This window comes from Lathyrus oleraceus, chromosome 4 (genome assembly GCF_024323335.1).
Source record: "Lathyrus oleraceus cultivar Zhongwan6 chromosome 4, CAAS_Psat_ZW6_1.0, whole genome shotgun sequence".
Lineage (NCBI taxonomy): Eukaryota > Viridiplantae > Streptophyta > Magnoliopsida > Fabales > Fabaceae > Lathyrus > Lathyrus oleraceus.
This window is the reverse complement of record NC_066582.1, coordinates 484,964,409-484,990,146: the sequence shown is the minus strand read 5'-3', so window position 1 is coordinate 484,990,146 and position 25,738 is coordinate 484,964,409.

Below are 25,738 nucleotides of genomic sequence, written 5' to 3'. Positions count from 1 at the left end.
TGAAGGTTGAAGAGAGAAAAGCTTGGAGCTCAAAGATTTGCCGGATTAATCAGGTAAGGGGGGTTTATCGTCGATTAATGGGTATTATGGGATAATATATGATGGGTAGTGATAAGCCGTTATTTGACCCTAATTGGGATTGGTGAATGCTGGAATTACGTTGGTTAAACTATGTTAAAAACTGAAATTGAATCCGTGATTGTATGCGTCGTGATTTTCCGATAGTGTAGCTTTTTACGGAATTGGAATCGGAGGTCCGGAAGTCCTCCAACGGCGGAAAATGCGGAGAATTCTGCATTCTGCCTTGTGTTAGCGCAGGAACTGCTGTTTTGTCTGCGTTAACCGGTTAACCCAGGGTGTTAACCGGTTAACACTGTTTTGAATTGTGAAAAGGTGCTGTTTTGCCTGCGTTAACCGGTTAACCCAGGGCGTTAACCGGTTAACACTGTTGCGTTTTGCCAGAAAATGTGTTTTTGCCTGCGTTAACCGGTTAACCCAGGGCGTTAACCGGTTAACACTGTTGCAGAGTGGAAAAATTGGCTTTTTAATGTTGTGTACATAATTGAGAGTTGGCCTATGTTGGCGTATGATGTAATAGGGATTATTTCCCGCTGTTTTGAGCAGTATAGGTATTAGTAGAGCGTGCTAATACTGTGTTTAATTGATTTACATGATAATGATGTGTTGATACATGTGTTGATGATGTATGATGGTATGCATAATGATGTGAATGTATGTATTATACATGTATGTGTGAATGGACTGTTGTATGGCTTAGAGTGTGAGCATATGTCCGTTGTGAATTGTTGTTGATGCTGCATTGCTAGATGATTAGCGTGCATAGCATAGCCTTAGGGGTTGTAGCTAATTCCCATGGTGAGGAATTAGTGAGTGAACCATTGTGAGTTTGTTGTTGATGTTGCATGCTAGATGATTAGTGTGCATAGTCTAGCCTTCGGGGCTGTAGCTAATTCCCATGGTGAGGAATTAGTGAGTGAGTCACTAGGTCTTAAATGAGTGGGGCTAGTGAGCTTAGTAGCCGTATCTGGAGGGATCGGTGAGCTTGAACTATATGTTCAAGAATAGTCGGTACCGCATGTGTGGAGTCTCATTGCATAATGTATGTATGGCGTATAATATGAATGGATGTATTCCAATATTATACGTGTGTTTGAGAATGTTGTGGAGTATGATTTGAGATTATACTTGTGCTTTATGTTGATGTTGAGCGGATGTACTGTTACTAATTGTATGTTGCGATTAGGGTGATTAATGTGTTAAATTACTTAACATGACATTATATTCTATAATGCTTATTATATTGATTGAGGAACTCACCCTTACAACTATTTTTCAGGTAACGAGAAATGAGTTGAGTAGAAGCGAATGCTTGGAGTCTAGTGTAGTCTCCCTAGTGGGTCATGCTCTGATAGATGTAACATCGGGAGGGAACGTTTTAATTTGTGTTGTTGATGATTGTTGAACCAGTTTACATGTAGTATGTTACATGTTTTGATTAATTTGATTTATATCCGCTGCGATTTATGCAAATGTTTAATTGATTAAATAAAGAGCATGACAGTTATTTTGGAACATGGTGTGAATGATTGTGTGACACCCTTAACTGCATAATTACTCTGATATATGTTTATTATTCTAATTAAATATTTGGGGTATTTTAGAAGGGTGTTACATTAGTGGTATCAGAGCATAGTCGGTCGAGTCGAGTCGTAATTATTCTGTTTCCCCTGTACGGGATAGGTGTTGTGTAACCCTATCAGTACTTATTGTTTTAGCTTGTTTGGGTTTTCAGAATAGAGATGGCTGGAAGAGGTAGAGATGATGCTGCGATTGCTGAGGCTCTGGGTATGCTAGCTGGAGTACTTGGAGGAAATCCGAATGTTGTGGGAATGGGAGCTGCTCGTCAACTGAGTGAGTTCCAGAAGAACAATCCTCCAATGTTCAAGGGAGCATACGATCCAGATGGCGCTCAGAAGTGGTTGAAGGAGATCGAGAGGATCTTCCGAGTAACTGAGTGTGCCGATAATCAGAAGGTCAGGTTCGGTACGCATATGCTGTCAGAAGAAGCTGATGATTGGTGGGTTGCTACCCGCACTGAGTTGGAAAATGCTGGGAATGCTGAGATCACTTGGGCTGTGTTCAGAGAGAGATTTCTGAGGAAATATTTTCCAGAGGATGTCAGAGGAAAGAAAGAGATAGAGTTCTTGGAATTGAAGCAGGGTAACAAGTCTGTTACGGAGTATGCTGCTAAGTTCACAGAACTGTCAAAGTATTATACTCCCTATAATGAGGCTGCTGGAGAATTTTCGAAATGTGTGAAGTTTGAGAACGGGTTGTGTCCCGAGATCAAACAGGCTATTGGATATCAGCGGATCAGAGTGTTTTCTGACTTGGTTGACTGTTGCAGGATTTTTGAACAGGATTCCAAAGCCAGAGCAGAGAGTTATCAACAGAGAGTTGATAGGAAAGGCAAGAATCAGAATGATCGTGGGAAACCGTATGCAGCTGGCAAAGGTTTCCAGAAGCAGAGTGGGATGAAGAGGCCTAGTGGGGGAGACTCTAGTGCTCCTGCTAAGTGTTATAGATGTGGTCGGGCTGGACATCGTGTCCATGAGTGTACCAGTGCTGAGATGAAGTGTTTCAAGTGTGGAAAAGGTGGTCATTTGGCTGCAGAGTGCCGGTTGAAGACTGTAACTTGTTTCAACTGTGGAGAGGTGGGTCATATTAGCCCACAGTGTCCTAAGCCAAAGAGAGAGAATCAGTCGGGAGGCAAGGTCTTTGCTTTATTAGGTTCTGAGACTTCTGCAGATGATCGTTTGATCCGAGGTACGTGTTATATTAATGGCTTTCCTCTTGTAGCTATTATTGACACCGGTGCTACTCATTCCTTTATATCTTTGGATTGTGCTGTGAAACTTAAGTTAGAGATATCTGAGATGCTTGGAAGTATGGTGATTGATACTCCTGCGAAGGGTTCAGTGACTACTACTTCGGTTTGTTTGAGTTGTCCTTTGAGTATTTTTGGTAGAGACTTTGGGATAGACCTTGTGTGTCTTCCGTTAGTGCAGATCGATGTTATCTTGGGTATGAACTGGTTGGTGTTCAACCGAGTTTCTATTAATTGTTTTGATAAGACTGTGATATTTCCTGAGATGGAAGAAGGAAAGGGTTTATTTCTATCAGCCAGACAGGTGGATGGGGAAGTAGCAGATGGGGCAGAGTTATTTATGCTGTTAGCGACTTTGGAGGCTAAAGATAAACTGGTGATTGGCAATCTATCAGTGGTGTGTGATTTTCCTGATGTGTTTCCTGAAGAAGTGAATGAATTACCGCCAGAACGTGAAGTTGAGTTCTCGATTGATTTGGTACCTGGTACTAGACCGATATCGATGGCTCCGTATCGTATGTCTGCTATTGAGTTGGCTGAATTGAAGAGTCAGTTGGAAGATCTGTTGGATAAGAAGTTTATTCGACCGAGCGTGTCACCGTGGGGTGCGCCAGTGTTATTGGTTAAGAAGAAATAAGGTACTATGAGGTTGTGTGTGGACTACAGGCAACTGAATAAAGTGACGATCAAGAATCGGTATCCTTTGCCGAGGATTGATGATTTGATGGATCAGTTGGTTGGTGCGAGTGTGTTCAGCAAAATAGATTTGAGATCTGGGTATCATCAGATACGTGTGAAAACTGAGGATATTCAGAAGACTGCTTTCAGAACAAGGTATGGACATTATGAGTATTCTGTAATGCCTTTTGGTGTGACTAATGCGCCTGGAGTATTCATGGAGTATATGAATAGGATTTTCCATCCGTACCTAGACCAATTCGTTGTGGTGTTTATTGATGACATTTTGGTGTATTCGAAATCTGAAGAAGAGCATGCTGAGCATTTGAGAGTGGTTTTAGAAGTTCTACGAGAAAAGAAGTTATTTGCTAAATTGTCCAAATGTGAATTTTGGTTGGAAGAGGTTAGTTTTCTTGGTCATGTGATTTCAAGAGGCGGTGTTGCTGTTGATCCTTCTAAGATAGAAGCGGTATCTAAGTGGGAAGCTCCGAAGTCAGTTTCTGAGATAAGGAGTTTTCTTGGACTTGCAGGTTATTATAGGAAGTTCATTGAGGGATTTTCTAAGTTGGCGTTACCGTTGACGATGTTGACTAGAAAGGGGCAAGCGTTTGTTTGGGACTCCAAATGTGAAGAAGGTTTCCAAGAGTTAAAGAGAAGGTTAACTAGTGCTCCTATTCTGATATTACCGAGTTCGTCGGAATCATTTGAGGTTTACTGTGATGCTTCATTTTTGGGTTTGGGTGGTGTGTTGATGCAGAATAAGCAGGTTATAGCGTATGCTTCAAGACAACTGAGGGTTCATGAGAGGAACTATCCGACACATGATTTAGAGTTGGCAGCTGTGGTATTTGTTCTGAAATTATGGAGGCATTACTTGTATGGATCAAGATTTGAGGTTTTCAGTGACCATAAAAGTTTAAAGTATTTGTTTGATCAGAAAGAGTTGAATATGAGACAGCGAAGATGGTTAGAATTTCTGAAGGATTATGACTTTGGGTTGAATTACCATCCGGGTAAAGCAAACGTAGTGGCTGATGCATTGAGTCGGAAATCATTACATATGTCTATGTTAATGGTTAGGGAATTGGATTTAATTGAGCAGTTTAGAGATTTGAGTTTGGTGTGTGAGAGTACTCACAATAGTGTTAAATTGGGAATGTTGAAATTAACGAGTGGTATTCTGGATGAGATTAGAGAGGGTCAGAAATCCGATATGCTTTTGGTTGATAAGTTGACTTTAGTGAATCAAGGTCAAGGTGGTGAATTCAGAGTTGATGAGAATGGTATTTTGAAATTTGGTAGTCGGGTGTGTATTCCGGATGTTACTGAGCTTAAGAAGAGTATTCTTGAGGAAGGACATCGTAGTGGCTTGAGTATTCATCCTGGAGCTACGAAGATGTATCATGATTTGAAAAAGTTATTTTGGTGGCCGGGAATGAAGAAAGAAATTGCGAGTTTTGTTTATTCCTGTTTGACTTGTCAGAAGTCAAAGATTGAGCATCAGAAGCCGTCTGGGCTAATGCAACTGTTGGCTATTCCAGAGTGGAAGTGGGATAGTATCAGTATGGATTTTGTTTCTGGTTTACCGAGGACAAGTAAGAATTTCGAAGCTATTTGGGTGATTGTGGATAGATTGACGAAGTCGGCTCATTTCATTCCGATCAGAATGGATTATCCGTTAGAGAGACTAGCCGAGTTGTATATTGAGAAGATTGTAAGTTTGCATGGTATTCCGTCTAGTATTGTTTCGGACCGAGATCCCAGATTTACATCGAAGTTCTGGGAAGGTTTGCAGAGAGCTTTGGGAACTAAGCTGAGGTTGAGTTCTGCATATCATCCGCAGACTGATGGTCAGACTGAGAGGACGATTCAGTCACTAGAGGACCTTTTGAGGGCTTGTGTTTTGGAAAAAGGAGGCGCTTGGGATTGTTATTTGCCTTTGATTGAGTTTACCTACAACAATAGTTTTCATTCGAGCATTGGTATGGCACCGTTTGAAGCTTTGTATGGTAGGAGATGTCGGACACCTTTGTGTTGGTATGAGTCCGGTGAGAGTGCTGTGGTTGGACCGGAGATTGTTCAACAAACTACAGAAAAGATTAAGATGATTCAGGAGAAGATGAGAATTGCTCAGAGTCGTCAGAAGAGTTATCATGATAAGAGGAGGAAGTCACTTGAGTTCCAAGAGGGAGATCATGTGTTTCTTCGTGTTACTCCGATAACTGGTGTTGGTCGAGCTTTGAAGTCGAAGAAGTTGACACCTCGATTTATTGGTCCTTATCAGATTTTGGAGAGGATAGGGGAGGTAGCCTATCGTATCGCTTTACTGCCGTCACTTGCGAATTTGCATGAGGTTTTTCATGTGTCTCAGTTGAGGAGGTACATTCATGATCCGTCGCATGTAGTCCAAGTAGATGATGTACAGGTGAGAGATAACCTGACTGTTGAAACATCACCTATGAGGATTGAGGATCGAGAGTTGAAGCAGTTGCGGGGTAAAGAGATTGCCTTGGTGAAGGTAGCTTGGGGAGGACCAGCAGGTGGCAATGTGACTTGGGAACTGGAGAGTAAGATGAAGGAATCTTACCCAGAGTTGTTCGTTTGAGGTATGTTTTCGAGGACGAAAACTCTTTTAGTGGGGGAGAGTTGTAACACCCCGATAATAATAAAATAATTATTTAAATTGAGTTAATAATTTATTTATTAATTTAGTTAAATAATTGGAAATTTTATTATTATTATTTTTGGGATTATTATTATTATTCGGAAAATATATATATGTTGGAAATAAGAGAAAGAATCCCATTTGGTAAAAAGAAAGTTTCACGTGAAAACAGAGGACGATCGTGAAAGAGGAAAAGGGCACAGAGACAGAGCAAGGGCTGAAGGTTGAAGAGAGAAAAGCTTGGAGCTCAAAGATTTGCCGGATTAATCAGGTAAGGGGGGTTTATCGTCGATTAATGGGTATTATGGGATAATATGTGATGGGTAGTGATAAGCCGTTATTTGACCCTAATTGGGATTGGTGAATGCTGGAATTACGTTGGTTAAACTATGTTAAAAACTGAAATTGAATCCGTGATTGTATGCGTCGTGATTTTCCGATAGTGTAGCTTTTTACGGAATTGGAATCGGAGGTCCGGAAGTCCTCCAACGGCGGAAAATGCGGAGAATTCTGCATTCTGCCTTGTGTTAGCGCAGGAACTGCTGTTTTGTCTGCGTTAACCGGTTAACCCAGGGTGTTAACCGGTTAACACTGTTTTGAATTGTGAAAAGGTGCTGTTTTGCCTGCGTTAACCGTTAACCCAGGGCGTTAACCGGTTAACACTGTTGCGTTTTGCCAGAAAATGTGTTTTTGCCTGCGTTAACCGGTTAACCCAGGGCGTTAACCGGTTACACTGTTGCAGAGTGGAAAAATTGGCTTTTTAATGTTGTGTACATAATTGAGAGTTGGCCTATGTTGGCGTATGATGTAATAGGGATTATTTCCCGCTGTTTTGAGCAGTATAGGTATTAGTAGAGCGTGCTAATACTGTGTTTAATTGATTTACATGATAATGATGTGTTGATACATGTGTTGATGATGTATGATGGTATGCATAATGATGTGAATGTATGTATTATACATGTATGTGTGAATGGACTGTTGTATGGCTTAGAGTGTGAGCATATGTCCGTTGTGAATTGTTGTTGATGCTGCATTGCTAGATGATTAGCGTGCATAGCATAGCCTTAGGGGCTGTAGCTAATTCCCATGGTGAGGAATTAGTGAGTGAACCATTGTGAGTTTGTTGTTGATGTTGCATGCTAGATGATTAGTGTGCATAGTCTAGCCTTCGGGGCTGTAGCTAATTCCCATGGTGAGGAATTAGTGAGTGAGTCACTAGGTCTCAAATGAGTGGGGCTAGTGAGCTTAGTAGCCGTATCTGGAGGGATCGGTGAGCTTGAACTATATGTTCAAGAATAGTCGGTACCGCATGTGTGGAGTCTCATTGCATAATGTATGTATGGCGTATAATATGAATGGATGTATTCCAATATTATACGTGTGTTTGAGAATGTTGTGGAGTATGATTTGAGATTATACTTGTGCTTTATGTTGATGTTGAGCGGATGTACTGTTACTAATTGTATGTTGCGATTAGGGTGATTAATGTGTTAAATTACTTAACATGACATTATATTCTATAATGCTTATTATATTGATTGAGGAACTCACCCTTACAACTATTTTTCAGGTAACGAGAAATGAGTTGAGTAGAAGCGAATGCTTGGAGTCTAGTGTAGTCTCCTAGTGGGTCATGCTCTGATAGATGTAACATCGGGAGGGAACGTTTTAATTTGTGTTGTTGATGATTGTTGAACCAGTTTACATGTAGTATGTTACATGTTTTGATTAATTTGATTTATATCCGCTGCGATTTATGCAAATGTTTAATTGATTAAATAAAGAGCATGACAGTTATTTTGGAACATGGTGTGAATGATTGTGTGACACCCTTAACTGCATAATTACTCTGATATATGTTTATTATTCTAATTAAATATTTGGGGTATTTTAGAAGGGTGTTACATTAGTGGTATCAGAGCATAGTCGGTCGAGTCGAGTCGTAATTATTCTGTTTCCCCTGTACGGGATAGGTGTTGTGTAACCCTATCAGTACTTATTGTTTTAGCTTGTTTGGGTTTTCAGAATAGAGATGGCTGGAAGAGGTAGAGATGATGCTGCGATTGCTGAGGCTCTGGGTATGCTAGCTGGAGTACTTGGAGGAAATCCGAATGTTGTGGGAATGGGAGCTGCTCGTCAACTGAGTGAGTTCCAGAAGAACAATCCTCCAATGTTCAAGGGAGCATACGATCCAGATGGCGCTCAGAAGTGGTTGAAGGAGATCGAGAGGATCTTCCGAGTAACTGAGTGTGCCGATAATCAGAAGGTCAGGTTCGGTACGCATATGCTGTCAGAAGAAGCTGATGATTGGTGGGTTGCTACCCGCACTGAGTTGGAAAATGCTGGGAATGCTGAGATCACTTGGGCTGTGTTCAGAGAGAGATTTCTGAGGAAATATTTTCCAGAGGATGTCAGAGGAAAGAAAGAGATAGAGTTCTTGGAATTGAAGCAGGGTAACAAGTCTGTTACGGAGTATGCTGCTAAGTTCACAGAACTGTCAAAGTATTATACTCCCTATAATGAGGCTGCTGGAGAATTTTCGAAATGTGTGAAGTTTGAGAACGGGTTGCGTCCCGAGATCAAACAGGCTATTGGATATCAGCGGATCAGAGTGTTTTCTGACTTGGTTGACTGTTGCAGGATTTTTGAACAGGATTCCAAAGCCAGAGCAGAGAGTTATCAACAGAGAGTTGATAGGAAAGGCAAGAATCAGAATGATCGTGGGAAACCGTATGCAGCTGGCAAAGGTTTCCAGAAGCAGAGTGGGATGAAGAGGCCTAGTGGGGGAGACTCTAGTGCTCCTGCTAAGTGTTATAGATGTGGTCGGGCTGGACATCGTGTCCATGAGTGTACCAGTGCTGAGATGAAGTGTTTCAAGTGTGGAAAAGGTGGTCATTTGGCTGCAGAGTGCCGGTTGAAGACTGTAACTTGTTTCAACTGTGGAGAGGTGGGTCATATTAGCCCACAGTGTCCTAAGCCAAAGAGAGAGAATCAGTCGGGAGGCAAGGTCTTTGCTTTATTAGGTTCTGAGACTTCTGCAGATGATCGTTTGATCCGAGGTACGTGTTATATTAATGGCTTTCCTCTTGTAGCTATTATTGACACCGGTGCTACTCATTCCTTTATATCTTTGGATTGTGCTGTGAAACTTAAGTTAGAGATATCTGAGATGCTTGGAAGTATGGTGATTGATACTCCTGCGAAGGGTTCAGTGACTACTACTTCGGTTTGTTTGAGTTGTCCTTTGAGTATTTTTGGTAGAGACTTTGGGATAGACCTTGTGTGTCTTCCGTTAGTGCAGATCGATGTTATCTTGGGTATGAACTGGTTGGTGTTCAACCGAGTTTCTATTAATTGTTTTGATAAGACTGTGATATTTCCTGAGATGGAAGAAGGAAAGGGTTTTTTCTATCAGCCAGACAGGGGATGGGAAGTAGCAGATGGGGCAGAGTTATTTATGCTGTTAGCGACTTTGGAGGCTAAAGATAAACTGGTGATTGGCAATCTATCAGTGGTGTGTGATTTTCCTGATGTGTTTCCTGAAGAAGTGAATGAATTACCGCCAGAACGTGAAGTTGAGTTCTCGATTGATTTGGTACCTGGTACTAGACCGATATCGATGGCTCCGTATCGTATGTCTGCTGTTGAGTTGGCTGAATTGAAGAGTCAGTTGGAAGATCTGTTGGATAAGAAGTTTATTCGACCGAGCGTGTCACCGTGGGGTGCGCCAGTGTTATTGGTTAAGAAGAAAGAAGGTACTATGAGGTTGTGTGTGGACTACAGGCAACTGAATAAAGTGACGATCAAGAATCGGTATCCTTTGCCGAGGATTGATGATTTGATGGATCAGTTGGTTGGTGCGAGTGTGTTCAGCAAAATAGATTTGAGATCTGGGTATCATCAGATACGTGTGAAAACTGAGGATATTCAGAAGACTGCTTTCAGAACAAGGTATGGACATTATGAGTATTCTGTAATGCCTTTTGGTGTGACTAATGCGCCTGGAGTATTCATGGAGTATATGAATAGGATTTTCCATCCGTACCTAGACCAATTCGTTGTGGTGTTTATTGATGACATTTTGGTGTATTCGAAATCTGAAGAAGAGCATGCTGAGCATTTGAGAGTGGTTTTAGAAGTTCTACGAGAAAAGAAGTTATTTGCTAAATTGTCCAAATGTGAATTTTGGTTGGAAGAGGTTAGTTTTCTTGGTCATGTGATTTCAAGAGGCGGTGTTGCTGTTGATCCTTCTAAGATAGAAGCGGTATCTAAGTGGGAAGCTCCGAAGTCAGTTTCTGAGATAAGGAGTTTTCTTGGACTTGCAGGTTATTATAGGAAGTTCATTGAGGGATTTTCTAAGTTGGCGTTACCGTTGACGATGTTGACTAGAAAGGGGCAAGCGTTTGTTTGGGACTCCAAATGTGAAGAAGGTTTCCAAGAGTTAAAGAGAAGGTTAACTAGTGCTCCTATTCTGATATTACCGAGTTCGTCGGAATCATTTGAGGTTTACTGTGATGCTTCATTTTTGGGTTTGGGTGGTGTGTTGATGCAGAATAAGCAGGTTATAGCGTATGCTTCAAGACAACTGAGGGTTCATGAGAGGAACTATCCGACACATGATTTAGAGTTTGGCAGCTGTGGTATTTGTTCTGAAATTATGGAGGCATTACTTGTATGGATCAAGATTTGAGGTTTTCAGTGACCATAAAAGTTTAAAGTATTTGTTTGATCAGAAAGAGTTGAATATGAGACAGCGAAGATGGTTAGAATTTCTGAAGGATTATGACTTTGGGTTGAATTACCATCCGGGTAAAGCAAACGTAGTGGCTGATGCATTGAGTCGGAAATCATTACATATGTCTATGTTAATGGTTAGGGAATTGGATTTAATTGAGCAGTTTAGAGATTTGAGTTTGGTGTGTGAGAGTACTCACAATAGTGTTAAATTGGGAATGTTGAAATTAACGAGTGGTATTCTGGATGAGATTAGAGAGGGTCAGAAATCCGATATGCTTTTGGTTGATAAGTTGACTTTAGTGAATCAAGCTCAAGGTGGTGAATTCAGAGTTGATGAGAATGGTATTTTGAAATTTGGTAGTCGGGTGTGTATTCCGGATGTTACTGAGCTTAAGAAGAGTATTCTTGAGGAAGGACATCGTAGTGGCTTGAGTATTCATCCTGGAGCTACGAAGATGTATCATGATTTGAAAAAGTTATTTTGGTGGCCGGGAATGAAGAAAGAAATTGCGAGTTTTGTTTATTCCTGTTTGACTTGTCAGAAGTCAAAGATTGAGCATCAGAAGCCGTCTGGGCTAATGCAACCGTTGGCTATTCCAGAGTGGAAGTGGGATAGTATCAGTATGGATTTTGTTTCTGGTTTACCGAGGACAAGTAAGAATTTCGAAGCTATTTGGGTGATTGTGGATAGATTGACGAAGTCGGCTCATTTCATTCCGATCAGAATGGATTATCCGTTAGAGAGACTAGCCGAGTTGTATATTGAGAAGATTGTAAGTTTGCATGGTATTCCGTCTAGTATTGTTTCGGACCGAGATCCCAGATTTACATCGAAGTTCTGGGAAGGTTTGCAGAGAGCTTTGGGAACTAAGCTGAGGTTGAGTTCTGCATATCATCCGCAGACTGATGGTCAGACTGAGAGGACGATTCAGTCACTAGAGGACCTTTTGAGGGCTTGTGTTTTGGAAAAGGAGGCGCTTGGGATTGTTATTTGCCTTTGATTGAGTTTACCTACAACAATAGTTTTCATTCGAGCATTGGTATGGCACCGTTTGAAGCTTTGTATGGTAGGAGATGTCGGACACCTTTGTGTTGGTATGAGTCCGGTGAGAGTGCTGTGGTTGGACCGGAGATTGTTCAACAAACTACAGAAAAGATTAAGATGATTCAGGAGAAGATGAGAATTGCTCAGAGTCGTCAGAAGAGTTATCATGATAAGAGGAGGAAGTCACTTGAGTTCCAAGAGGGAGATCATGTGTTTCTTCGTGTTACTCCGATAACTGGTGTTGGTCGAGCTTTGAAGTCGAAGAAGTTGACACCTCGATTTATTGGTCCTTATCAGATTTTGAGAGGATAGGGGAGGTAGCCTATCGTATCGCTTTACTGCCGTCACTTGCGAATTTGCATGAGGTTTTTCATGTGTCTCAGTTGAGGAGGTACATTCATGATCCGTCGCATGTAGTCCAAGTAGATGATGTACAGGTGAGAGATAACCTGACTGTTGAAACATCACCTATGAGGATTGAGGATCGAGAGTTGAAGCAGTTGCGGGGTAAAGAGATTGCCTTGGTGAAGGTAGCTTGGGGAGGACCAGCAGGTGGCAATGTGACTTGGGAACTGGAGAGTAAGATGAAGGAATCTTACCCAGAGTTGTTCGTTTGAGGTATGTTTTCGAGGACGAAAACTCTTTTAGTGGGGGAGAGTTGTAACACCCCGATAATAATAAAATAATTATTTAAATTGAGTTAATAATTTATTTATTAATTTAGTTAAATAATTGGAAATTTTATTATTATTATTTTTGGGATTATTATTATTATTCGGAAAATATATATATGTTGGAAATAAGAGAAAGAATCCCATTTGGTAAAAAGAAAGTTTCACGTGAAAACAGAGGACGATCGTGAAAGAGGAAAAGGGCACAGAGACAGAGCAAGGGCTGAAGGTTGAAGAGAGAAAAGCTTGGAGCTCAAAGATTTGCCGGATTAATCAGGTAAGGGGGGTTTATCGTCGATTAATGGGTATTATGGGATAATATGTGATGGGTAGTGATAAGCCGTTATTTGACCCTAATTGGGATTGGTGAATGCTGGAATTACGTTGGTTAAACTATGTTAAAAACTGAAATTGAATCCGTGATTGTATGCGTCGTGATTTTCCGATAGTGTAGCTTTTTACGGAATTGGAATCGGAGGTCCGGAAGTCCTCCAACGGCGGAAAATGCGGAGAATTCTGCATTCTGCCTTGTGTTAGCGCAGGAACTGCTGTTTTGTCTGCGTTAACCGGTTAACCCAGGGTGTTAACCGGTTAACACTGTTTTGAATTGTGAAAAGGTGCTGTTTTGCCTGCGTTAACCGGTTAACCCAGGGCGTTAACCGGTTAACACTGTTGCGTTTTGCCAGAAAATGTGTTTTTGCCTGCGTTAACCGGTTAACACTGTTGCAGAGTGGAAAAATTGGCTTTTTAATGTTGTGTACATAATTGAGAGTTGGCCTATGTTGGCGTATGATGTAATAGGGATTATTTCCCGCTGTTTTGAGCAGTATAGGTATTAGTAGAGCGTGCTAATACTGTGTTTAATTGATTTACATGATAATGATGTGTTGATACATGTGTTGATGATGTATGATGGTATGCATAATGATGTGAATGTATGTATTATACATGTATGTGTGAATGGACTGTTGTATGGCTTAGAGTGTGAGCATATGTCCGTTGTGAATTGTTGTTGATGCTGCATTGCTAGATGATTAGCGTGCATAGCATAGCCTTAGGGGTTGTAGCTAATTCCCATGGTGAGGAATTAGTGAGTGAACCATTGTGAGTTTGTTGTTGATGTTGCATGCTAGATGATTAGTGTGCATAGTCTAGCCTTCGGGGCTGTAGCTAATTCCCATGGTGAGGAATTAGTGAGTGAGTCACTAGGTCTTAAATGAGTGGGGCTAGTGAGCTTAGTAGCCGTATCTGGAGGGATCGGTGAGCTTGAACTATATGTTCAAGAATAGTCGGTACCGCATGTGTGGAGTCTCATTGCATAATGTATGTATGGCGTATAATATGAATGGATGTATTCCAATATTATACGTGTGTTTGAGAATGTTGTGGAGTATGATTTGAGATTATACTTGTGCTTTATGTTGATGTTGAGCGGATGTACTGTTACTAATTGTATGTTGCGATTAGGGTGATTAATGTGTTAAATTACTTAACATGACATTATATTCTATAATGCTTATTATATTGATTGAGGAACTCACCCTTACAACTATTTTTCAGGTAACGAGAAATGAGTTGAGTAGAAGCGAATGCTTGGAGTCTAGTGTAGTCTCCCTAGTGGGTCATGCTCTGATAGATGTAACATCGGGAGGGAACGTTTTAATTTGTGTTGTTGATGATTGTTGAACCAGTTTACATGTAGTATGTTACATGTTTTGATTAATTTGATTTATATCCGCTGCGATTTATGCAAATGTTTAATTGATTAAATAAAGAGCATGACAGTTATTTTGGAACATGGTGTGAATGATTGTGTGACACCCTTAACTGCATAATTACTCTGATATATGTTTATTATTCTAATTAAATATTTGGGGTATTTTAGAAGGGTGTTACATTTAGGATCTTATTCATGTGTTAGGTTTGGTATCACTTGCATGGGAGTAAAGGAAGTATATATTGTATATTGCACATATATGTTGACTGCAAATGTTTGTTGTGTACTATCCTTACTATTTATAAACCATTTATTTATGGAATGTATTTTCACCATTTTCTTGTCTCTATGTTTCTAACTTTGAATTTTATGCAGGTAATTCCCAAGCTGAGTATGAGGAGTGATTGATATGTGTTTCATAGAGAATAGTTTAGTTGACCTATTCAGTAGTTTATTTATGCATTATGTTTGTCGTACCTTTTGTGGGTTTTTTAGTATTCATTTCGGTTTCGCTATGATATTATAACATTGGGATGAGATACTTTCTATGTCCTTTAAGTTGTTTTTGAACTAATTACTTATGTTATGTTTTTGAATTAAATTTTCAATTGGAATTCGAAAGTTGAATGTTTTGTCAATGTGACACCCTTCTTTTATCTTCATATTTTTCCGTAATGTTTTATAAATTATAATTGGGGTTTATGGTGTTACATAGTTGGTATCAGAACAGGTCGGTCCATTAGGCCTTAGGTGTTAAGAACTTATCATACCCTTGCGCACAACATGAGTGTCAACCCCGTAAGTGTTATTTTTCTCAGTAACCATCATTTGCTTTACTGTTTCAACTAGTTAACTTGTTTATGGATGATTGTCCAGGAAGAAATGACTGAAATAAACGATCGTGTGATTGTTGATTCTCTCGAAGTAATGGCTCATATGATGGATCAAACCAATGAAGCTTTGCATGCTAATCAGAATCGGAATGGATGAGCTGGTGAGTTTCATGGACTAGGAAAATTCCAGAAGAATAATTTGTCTAAGTTCAAGGGAAGTTATGATCCTAAAGGTTTCCAGACTTGGATTCAGGAGAATGAGAAGATTTTCAGAGTTATGGAGTGTACTGATGCTCATAATGTGTTGTTTGTACCTTATATGTTATCTAAGGAAGTTGAGTACTGGTGGGAGAATACCCTCAAAAGATTGGAAGTTGATATCACTGTTATTACTTGGAATAATTTTAAGAATAAGTTTTTGGACAAGTATTTTCCAGCTAATGTTTGTAACGTAAGGAGATCAAATTCTTGGAGCTGAAGTAGGGTAACATGTATGTGGCTGAGTATGCAACCATGTTTGAAGAGCTATCTCGATACCGTCCTTACTATAATGGTGCATATGTTAAAGGTTCCAAGTGTGTGATGTTTGAAAATGGGTTGCGTCCGGAGATTAAGCAATTTATTGGATATCAGAAGATTCACCGCTTCTCGTTGCTGGTTAACAAGTGAAAGATTTATGAAGAGGACATCATAGCAAGAAATACTCACTACAAGAGCGTGAATGGGAAAATATTTTCCAATAAGAATTGTGGCAAGCCGTATGCAAACCTAGGTGCCAAAGGAAATAAAAAAGCTGCAACCGGGAACGGAAGTAGTGGAGGAGGTGCTATATTTTTTATGAGATGTGAAAGGTGTGGTAAGCTAGGTCATCATGTTCCTGAATGCAAGAATATCGTTCCAACCTATTTCATTTGTGGAGAGAAGGGTCACATCAACATCTATTATCATAAATCAAAGAGAGAACAAGGTGTAGGTCATAATGTTCAGGCAAAGGGGAGAAAGTCTTTGCTCTTAGTGGTGTTGAAGTCACAAGATCGGATGACTTGATTCGAGTTACATGTTTCATAAATGGTATCCCTTTAATTGCTATTCTATACTTTGGTTGTAATTACACATATTTGAGCTTTTCGATAGCGGTTCGATTAGACGATTCGATCCGGGTCACTTTCGCCCACCATAAAATTTTTCAAAACAATTTTTGTTAAAGTTTTTACTTGGGATCTATTCATCCTCCTCTAGATCGAAGACTATCGTCTAACACACCGCCTTCCTAGTTAACACTGAGGAAACAATCATATTTACGAGGATCAACGAGAAAATATAGGAACCTACTGGACGGGTGAATGAGTTTTAAACATGGAGAAACCCTAAAAGTGATAAAGTGGAGAAGAAGACAAATAGCTCATGCTCCAGAACTCAGAGGCTCAAATATGAAGTCGAACACGTAAGAAACTGAGTTAACGAGTAGAATTTCATAGATAATTGATAAACCATCAACCTGATGGAGTCTCCAAAACAAAGATAAGAAAAGGAAAAGAGTTTCCCAAGAAAGTCAAAATGCAGTAAAAGGGAGTAAAGTCCCTTCGGAATCCTAGTACATCTCCTTAAATGATTTAAGATCGCACGATCGTTCCTTACTATCAACAATTAAGATTCACATATGACTGTTAGATTGACATTCTAGCATCTCTAGTGCAATCATGTGGACGACTAATAAAGATAGATGATATGTGTTAGCCATCGTCAGCCTCTTAAAGAACCATGTGTAAGTACTATCCTAAAAACACCTTTTCTCGAGGACTTTAATGTCTCATCAGACCTTATCCATTATGGCCTTTATGGACACACAAAATAGTTATTATAAAACCATCACCCTCCATGATAGAGGATAAGGTCTTAGAGATAACTGTTTCGGGCCAGTCACTAAAGCTCAGTAGAACACGACGCCCAATATCAAATGAATGCAAAGCATGACAAAGATAAAATGTATATTATGTAGTCATATCACACTACTAGATCCGAAAATGTATTATACACCACCAGATCTATCATGTTGCCATCCACATTCCATGTTCACCTTTGTATTTCAATTACCAACAAACCCCGCTATAAAAGAAGAGTTATCACGCCATTTCAGGTAGAATTCACTCCCATTTGAAAGGTTACTATTTTTTCCCTACAGTAACTTGAACGTAGTGCTATCCTTATAGGTTGACTTCATCACCACATTGAAATCAAAGCTCCACCACGACACCACAACCATTCTACATATCTCGTCATCTTTTCATTCTCATATAGAAAAATTGGCAAGTCACATTTGAATGGATTTCTTGCCAGTTTGGAAAGTCACATCTGATTATTCATTCATTTGTGTATTTTCATATTGTTTCCTCAAAGATTTTAGCTTGACATTCTTCAACTTCTTATCTTCCCCATATAGCTTCTTGAGTGTATCACACACATCCTTTATCATTTCTTGCTCAGTTATCTTCCCAAAGACGTTTGAATTCACACACTAATGGATCAACAACAAACATTTCCCATCTTTCTTGCTCAATTCATAATGAGCATTTCTTTGTGCCTTGATAGCATTTGCTTACAATGCCAAGAGATCATCATTCACGATTTCAAGCACATCTTGAAATTTGAAAATGACTTTAATTTATGCACACCACCTATCATAGTTCTCTCATTTGAACAATGGTAAATTGACTGAGAATTGATTGGAGGCTGTGCTTCCATTTTCCATCGATGGAAGTTAATGATCGAAATGGTGCTCTGGTACCAATTTGTTGGGTTACTTGTCTTTCAAGTAATTCTCAAATTGAGGAATTAAAAGGATCAAAAGAAAAATTGAGAGACATAATTTGTATTGAATAAAATAAGTGTATATTGCAAACATGTGTTACATCATTTATACATGATCATACTACTAATTAACTAATTTCTAATTAATAACCACGTGTATTGTTGAAAATGTAATTCATACTGTCGAAACATGTTGCTTTCAAAACACCTAGTTGTCGAAGTGTCGAGGAGTTAGCCTCGACATAGTTTTTTACTTAGGCTCAATTTTACAGTGTTAGTAGAATTTGATATTTTGGGTTTTACTTAGGGAGCAAGCAAACTCAATCTATAAATAGGGAGTAACTCCTATTATTGTATACACTTGAATACTTGCAGTTGTAAAAGAATAAAATTCTCAGTTTGAGAGCAGAGAGAAACTCTGTAGAAATTCTTCTTCTCCTTTCCTTTTCTCGTAAACCCTAATTTTCTCTTCTTTCCAAAATTTAAATTTTCTTTCTTCTTCCATTAAACCGTGCAACGAAATATTGTAACTAATGTTGATTGATTCACTCGAGTGAAGAGTGAAAAACAAGAGAAATATTCAATAAAAAAATAATTTTTATTCATCAAATTTTGATGAATTTCTTAAGAGGAAATTGACGAATTCCAACATGTATAACTAGTGGTAACTCCATGTATAAATAACTAGTAGTAACTATATGTGAAACCAATCATAATCACATATAGTTATACTCATTTAACTACCATATAACTAACTTCTAATTTTTAAAATTAAATTGCATATCTAATAATACTATGAAGTAGTATTTTTTAATTCTGTAATTTATTTCAAATGTAGATAAATGAAATATTGTAGATTTAAATTTATACTATTTTAAGAATGTCTATGAAGAGCTTATAATTGTGAAGATTTCCAAGTATTGCATTATTTGTCCTTTCATCTTTCAAATGCACTAGTGGATTTTGTCTCGTGTGACATTCATGAAATACTAGTTGATTATTATAATATACATATCATATCTTCAATTTGTTTTTTGTTGGTAGTCATCACCTTATCTGGCTTAGTCAAGACAAAATCAATTTGTTTATAAGCCATGCGATTTTGTATGTAATCAAATAAGAAAGTATATATATAGAAATAATGTGTATATTATTATTATATTATATTTGTCTATAAATTCTAATATTCGTGCTCATTTTTCTGAAAAACTAGTTCAATGATTGAATGACTAAAATTCAAAAGCATTGATTGAATGAACGTATTTTAGATCAAGATATCAACCTGATCACGAACCAACTAATTGTTTGAACCCTGGAGTCAAGAGATTGTATATAAACTATTGTTTTGGAGTATATGCATGACACAATGGATTAGACTTGTCTATTCAAATTATAATCCAAAACTCAGAATTAATAGATTAAATTAGTGATAGTAGGAATTGAAGAATTGATGTTAGGAATGAAGTTGCTTGTAGGGGCTATTATTAAAAATGAATGATTTATTAAGAAGTTGTCATGAAGAGAATATTTCAAAAGGCTTATGCATAAGCAATATTATTTCTCATAAGTCAATGGATATAATTTTTAAAAAGAATAATTTTATCATCCATAAAAGAGTAGCATAACAGTTTATTGTTCGTTTGTTTTTCATTTGTCGTGTAAATTTTACTATATAAAAAATATATTTTAATTAGTGATAATTTGATGGAGAGTTATATTACCAGTTGGAGATTGCAAATTTGCTTTAAGCTTACACACTCCTTTCATCATAGAAGTGCATGGTGTAGTATACCTTATACTACTCTTTTAGTTTTAGTATCTTGTTGAATGTGTTTTAAATAATATGTATTTAACATAATGACAATATTAAAATAAATTACAAAACGATGAAGTTATAAATCTTAACTTCTCACGTCCATATATTTTAGAGTGAGAAATGTTTGATACTTCAATTAGGTCTTACAAAATAATTCTTAAAAAAAGTTATATTTTTAGAATGCATTTACTTATTAATAAAATATATATTTAAATAATGAGTTGATTTTATATTTTTACAAAACTTGACAACTTCATTAATATCTGAAATGATTAACTAAGAGAGATGATTTTGTTCGTTTCTTTAATATCTGAAATGAGAGAGTGTTAGTAACTAAACTTGACAACTTCATTGACAAGAGAAAGCTCTTTGTAAACGTTCCAAGATTTTAGAGGAAGCACGACAATGTAGACAACTGAGATTAACTAAGAGAGAGGCAACCAAAGGAGGTGACAATCCTTTCAAAGGAGTGAATCATGGCCTAAGAAGCAAAGGTAGTCAAGAGCAAGGCAATCACAATGGTGAATCACAACGGTCAGCATAGGTCAAACTTCAACAGGGGTTAAAGAGCTTACAGGAAAAAGGAATCTAAACCTTTTTTCACACACTTGGAATACAACTCCAAAGAAGAAGATTTGAGCAAGTTCAAGAAAGCGTTAATTGGGGTGGTGGAGAATCCGAAAATAACTTATAACATTCAAAACATTTTCAATACAGAGGGATACTTTTTCATTCAATTCACACCACTTGGGGAAAACATGTGCTTGCTCGATGAAAGTGAGGAAGGTGAAATCATATCCCCAATAGCAGATGAAAAGAACTGGTTGAAATAGTGATTTAAAGAGATTCGAGAATGGAGGGAGTCAGATGTAAACTCATAACATTTTAATTGTCTTAGTGTTTATGGAGTTCCCATCCATGCTTAGCTCCGGTGGGAGTATATATGTGCTCTAATGACAATACAAGAAACCAAGTGAAGATGAACATCACATACATCATTGTAAGGACTAAAAATTCCATGGTTCTGAATGAGGCCTTCAACATGCAGATTAATGGAAAAGCTTTCATGATCAAAGTAGTTGAATTCTCTCAAGGCTCTTTACTGATCAAGTAGCTAATGAAGACATAGAGGTTATTAGCAAAGGGAGTTTCCTTAAAACCACAAAAAATGGTCATGGTCTTGAGGACAATAACAAGATTAATGGTGTGTTAGTCATATTTAAAAAGGTGGTTAGAGAAGTAGGGATAAGAGGTTTCCAAAAGCTAAAGGATGACTTGATGGGAAAGGTATCTGATGTAGTGTCTAATCCTTTAGGGATATGTGTAGACAGTGATAAAATAAAATATTTTGTTATAATTAGTCATAATTAGTTTCCTATAATTATGTTATATCATAATTATATAGTTGACCAAATGTTACACATTGATGTATATATATTATATTCAGATCAATGAGAAGGACACAATTTCCATTATCTTACATGGTATCAATTCTAACCGATCCTTCTCTCTAAAAAAAAAGCAAACGTAAAAACACATTTCTTCTTCTCCCTCATTACAGTCCACCGTCGCATGCTTCTTCTTCCTCCTTGAAGTCTGCCACCGCAACAGAATTACCGTACTATGTACCTCCGCCGCCGAACACGAGAATCACCCTATTCTTTTGCCTTCCGCCTCTGTTCGTGCCACCGTTGTCACAGCTGCAGCCATGTCTGAATCAGACCATTCAGAAGACAGTGACGCCGATACCCATAAATCTGTCGATACTGGTGATTCTGGCCAGCCCAAGAACATCACGTTTCGAGGTTCCAAATCGGAGTTTCATCCCGCTCTTTCCGTCTCCAATATTAGGAACCACATTCCTATTATTCTTGAGATGGAAAAAGATCAATACGGTACATGGACCGAGCTTTTCCGCATCCATGCTCGCTCACATCGAGTCCTACATCACATCGTTTCATCTATTGGAAAAGAGCCACCAACCATTACCGATGCCAACCATGAAAAATGGTCCACTCTTGATGCCACCGTTCTTCAGTGGGTTTATTCTACTATTTCTACCGATTTGCTGACCACTATTCTAGAACCCAACTCCACTGCAATGGAAGCATGGAATCGTTTGGAAGATATTTTTCAGGACAACCAAAATGCTCGAGCTGTCACTCTTGAGCAAGAATTTTCTAACACTCGTATGAAGGATTTTCCCAATGTCTTAGCTTACCGTCAGTGTCTTAAGATGCTTTCTAATCAGTTGAGAAATGTAGGCTCCCTTGTCAACAATCATCGCATGGTCCTTCAGCTGATCTCTGGTCTCCCAGAAGCTTACCGTAGCGTTGCTACTCTGATTCGCTAGAGCAACCCTCTTCCAGCATTCTATCAGGCTCGTTTCATGCTCACTTTGGAAGAATCCGGTATGGCTAAGATGGCAAACACAGGCTCGCATGCTGCTATGCATACCACTTAGCCGAAACCTACGGAAGACACCTCTCAGTGTGGCAACCGCCGTCCCGGCAACCATTCTTACTCCCGTGGCAACCAGGGTCGCGGAGGGGGACGTGGTAACCGTAGTGCACACCAGAAATTGTGATAAAATAGAATATTTTGTTATAATTAGTCATAATTAGTTTCCTATAATTATGTTGTATCATAATTAGGTAGTTGACCAAATGTTACACATTGATGTATATATATTCTATTCAGATCAATGAGAAGGACATGATTTCCATTATCTTACAGACAGGTCAACCGTGGGAAAAAAGAAATCCAAAAGTGCGTGAGGGAAAGGTGCTCAGTCACACATTTGTTTTATATATAGAAATTTCTCTAAAATAAATTCATCCTAAAAGTATAGAGGCGTCATAATCTTTAACGAAGATCATTGTCGCGGTCCTGATGGGAATTGCTTTAAAGATATGGGACTTCAAGCTATTACTTATGGGCAAGAAAATTCACCAACCGGGGAAGACCAATCCATTATATTATCCCAACCCTTGAATGGAATTAAGGGGCTTTCAAAAGTTGACACAACATTGTTCCATTCCAAACCACCTTTAAAATCCCTAAAGTCCCATTCCCAATATAGTCTCCCTGACTCTACTATGAAGACATTTTCAGGTGGCTCTGCACTTTGCTGTGAATCAATTTAGGATGCGGACTTTGTTCAAGGTAACATAAGATTTCGGGAAAATTTTGAAGAAGGTGTGGAAACAAAAATATGGAAAAAGGAGATGGATTTAGGCAATGAAAGGGTCATAAGAAGAAAACACTTATATAGAGGAAATCAGAGATATGAAGGAGAGAGGCCTATACGGGAAAAGGTTATGGGAAATCGAATAGAATGATGTTCAATAAATATCCTATCGTACAACATTCGTGGGTGTTCAAATACCATCAAAAGGAAATATATTCAGGATTTGATTAGGAAAAGCAAGGTTGATGTGTGCTTGGTGCAAGAAACTAAGGCGTAACTCATGGATGAGAAATGTGTATCATCTCTTTGGGGTAATTCATATGTGCAATGGATGGCTAAATGGGAAATTGGGAAATTGAAATTGGAAATGACTAAATGGCTAAATGAGAAATGTGTCTAATAATGTGGAAAGATGGGATCTTTGAAGTCATCTTCATCTTTGTAAGAGAAGGTTTCATGAGGATGAATGTGGTTTTCCAATCAACTTTTGTATTCACTATCAATATCTACTTATCCTTTTATTTCTGAAGGAAGAGGAAGTTGTGGAATGATTTGTGTACCCTCAAGAGTGGACTCCATAAGGGAGAATGGTACATTGCTGGTGATTTCAACATAATCAAGAATGTGGGTGAGAGGAAATATGCCAACTCTCAAATTAACTGGTCTTAAATTCTTGAATTTAGAGACTTCATAGAAAGCATTAAGTGGTGGATCTCTCGGTCATTGGAGGAAATTTTACTTGGTTCAACAGGGAAGGAAGTGCAATGAGCAAACTTGACATATCCCTCTTGTCTGAACCCTTAATTGGGAAGTGAATGATTGATGGACAATTCGTGGAAAGTAGAGTTATCTCTGACCATTGTCCAATTTGGATAAGTGCAAGAAATGCGCACTGTTAAACAAGGAAGAAGGATTAGAAGACGTTGTTTTATACCCATTAGTGTATGGATACGAAGGTGTTTGAAAAAATTGTTGATTCAACAACGACGAAAGCGTCGTTGGATACACTAGTGCGGTGCTATGGTGGTGAGGCATCAGTGAAGAAAGTCAAGTTATAGTCCCTACGCAAGAAACATGAAAATCTCAGCATGAATAACAATGAGAATATGCTTGATTACATATCCAGAGTGATTTGGTCACAAATGATACGAAGTCTTGTGGAGAAACGCTCTCTAAACAAGTAATAATCGAAAAGGTACTGAGGTTACTTACTCCTCATTTTGATTACATAGTTATAGCTATAGAATACTCTAAAGACACTAGCACCATGAGAATTGAAGAGCTTCATAATAGTTTATAGGCATAAGAGTTCATTGGACTGAAAGAAACTCTAAAAAAGAGTTAGAACAAGCCCTGAAAGCTCAGACTCTGAAAGCTTCTTATGACAAGAAGATATAGAAGCAAGCATTTCTATAGAACAAGAAAAAGTATGGTGGTGGTGTTCAAAATTCAGAACTCTCCAACTCTGAAGAGAATAACCATCAAAATGTTAAGAAGGGAAATTATAAGTTTGACAAGTGAAATGTTAAGTGCTATAGTTGCAACAAGTTTGACCATTTTGCTGCTGATTGTTGGTCAAACAAGGCTAGCAAGGTTGAAGAAGCCAACATAGCCAGAGAAGATTTTGATGATGGAGCTATATTATCGATGGCATCTAAGAATGTAGGTGGATCAATGGTAGACTGATGGTATATGTACATTGGCTGCTCAAATCACCTAACTGAAAACAAGCAATGACTGGTTGATTTTGAATTTGGTAAAAGGACCAAGATCAAATGTGCTAATGATGAGTATCTGAATGCTAAAGGAATGGGAAACGTCAGAGTTAAGTTGAACAATGGCAAAATTATATTGATCAAATATGTATGCCATGTTCCTGGCATGAATAGAAATTTGATGAGTGTAAGTAAGTTGATTGAAAAAGGTTTTTCAGTTACTATGAAGGACAATATCTTGAATTTGTATGACTGTAATCAGAAGCTAATTATGCAGTCTGAACTGGGAAGAAACAGACCATTCAAGGTGAATGTTGAAAATACACTCAATGCCTTAGTGAAAGAAGTACTGAAGGGGAAAGTGAATTGTGGCACAAGAGATTGGGCCATATGAACTACAAAATCCTAGGTCATTTGAGTTCAAAGAATTTGGTTCATGGAATTCCTAAGATTTTGGCACTAGAGAAGTCATGTGATATATGAATGAGAGGCAAGCAACCAAGATTTCCATTCTCATTATAAATGCCTCCATTCTCATTTAAGGTACATTTACTTTGGGGGAACAAGTAATTTGTGTCATTTGTAGATGAGTTCACAAGAATGAAATGAGTAGCAACCATTAAGTTAAAACATGAGGTGTTTACTGAGTCCCGGAAGTTCAAAGTGAAGGTTGAAAATACTCAAAATCGATGGTGGAGTTGAGTTCAACTCAATAGAGTTCGAGAAGTTTTTTGAGGAACATGGTATTGGGCATGATGTGACTTCTCCATACACTCAACAACATAGTTGTCATGCTGAAAGGAGGAATAGAACTATGTTTGACATGACAAGGAACATGCTGAAGGAGAATAATTTACCTAAGCATTTGTAAGGTGAAGCAATTGCTAATTTAGTATATATGCTCAACAGATGTCCAACAAATAAGTTAAGGGAAGTAGTTTATATTGAGAAG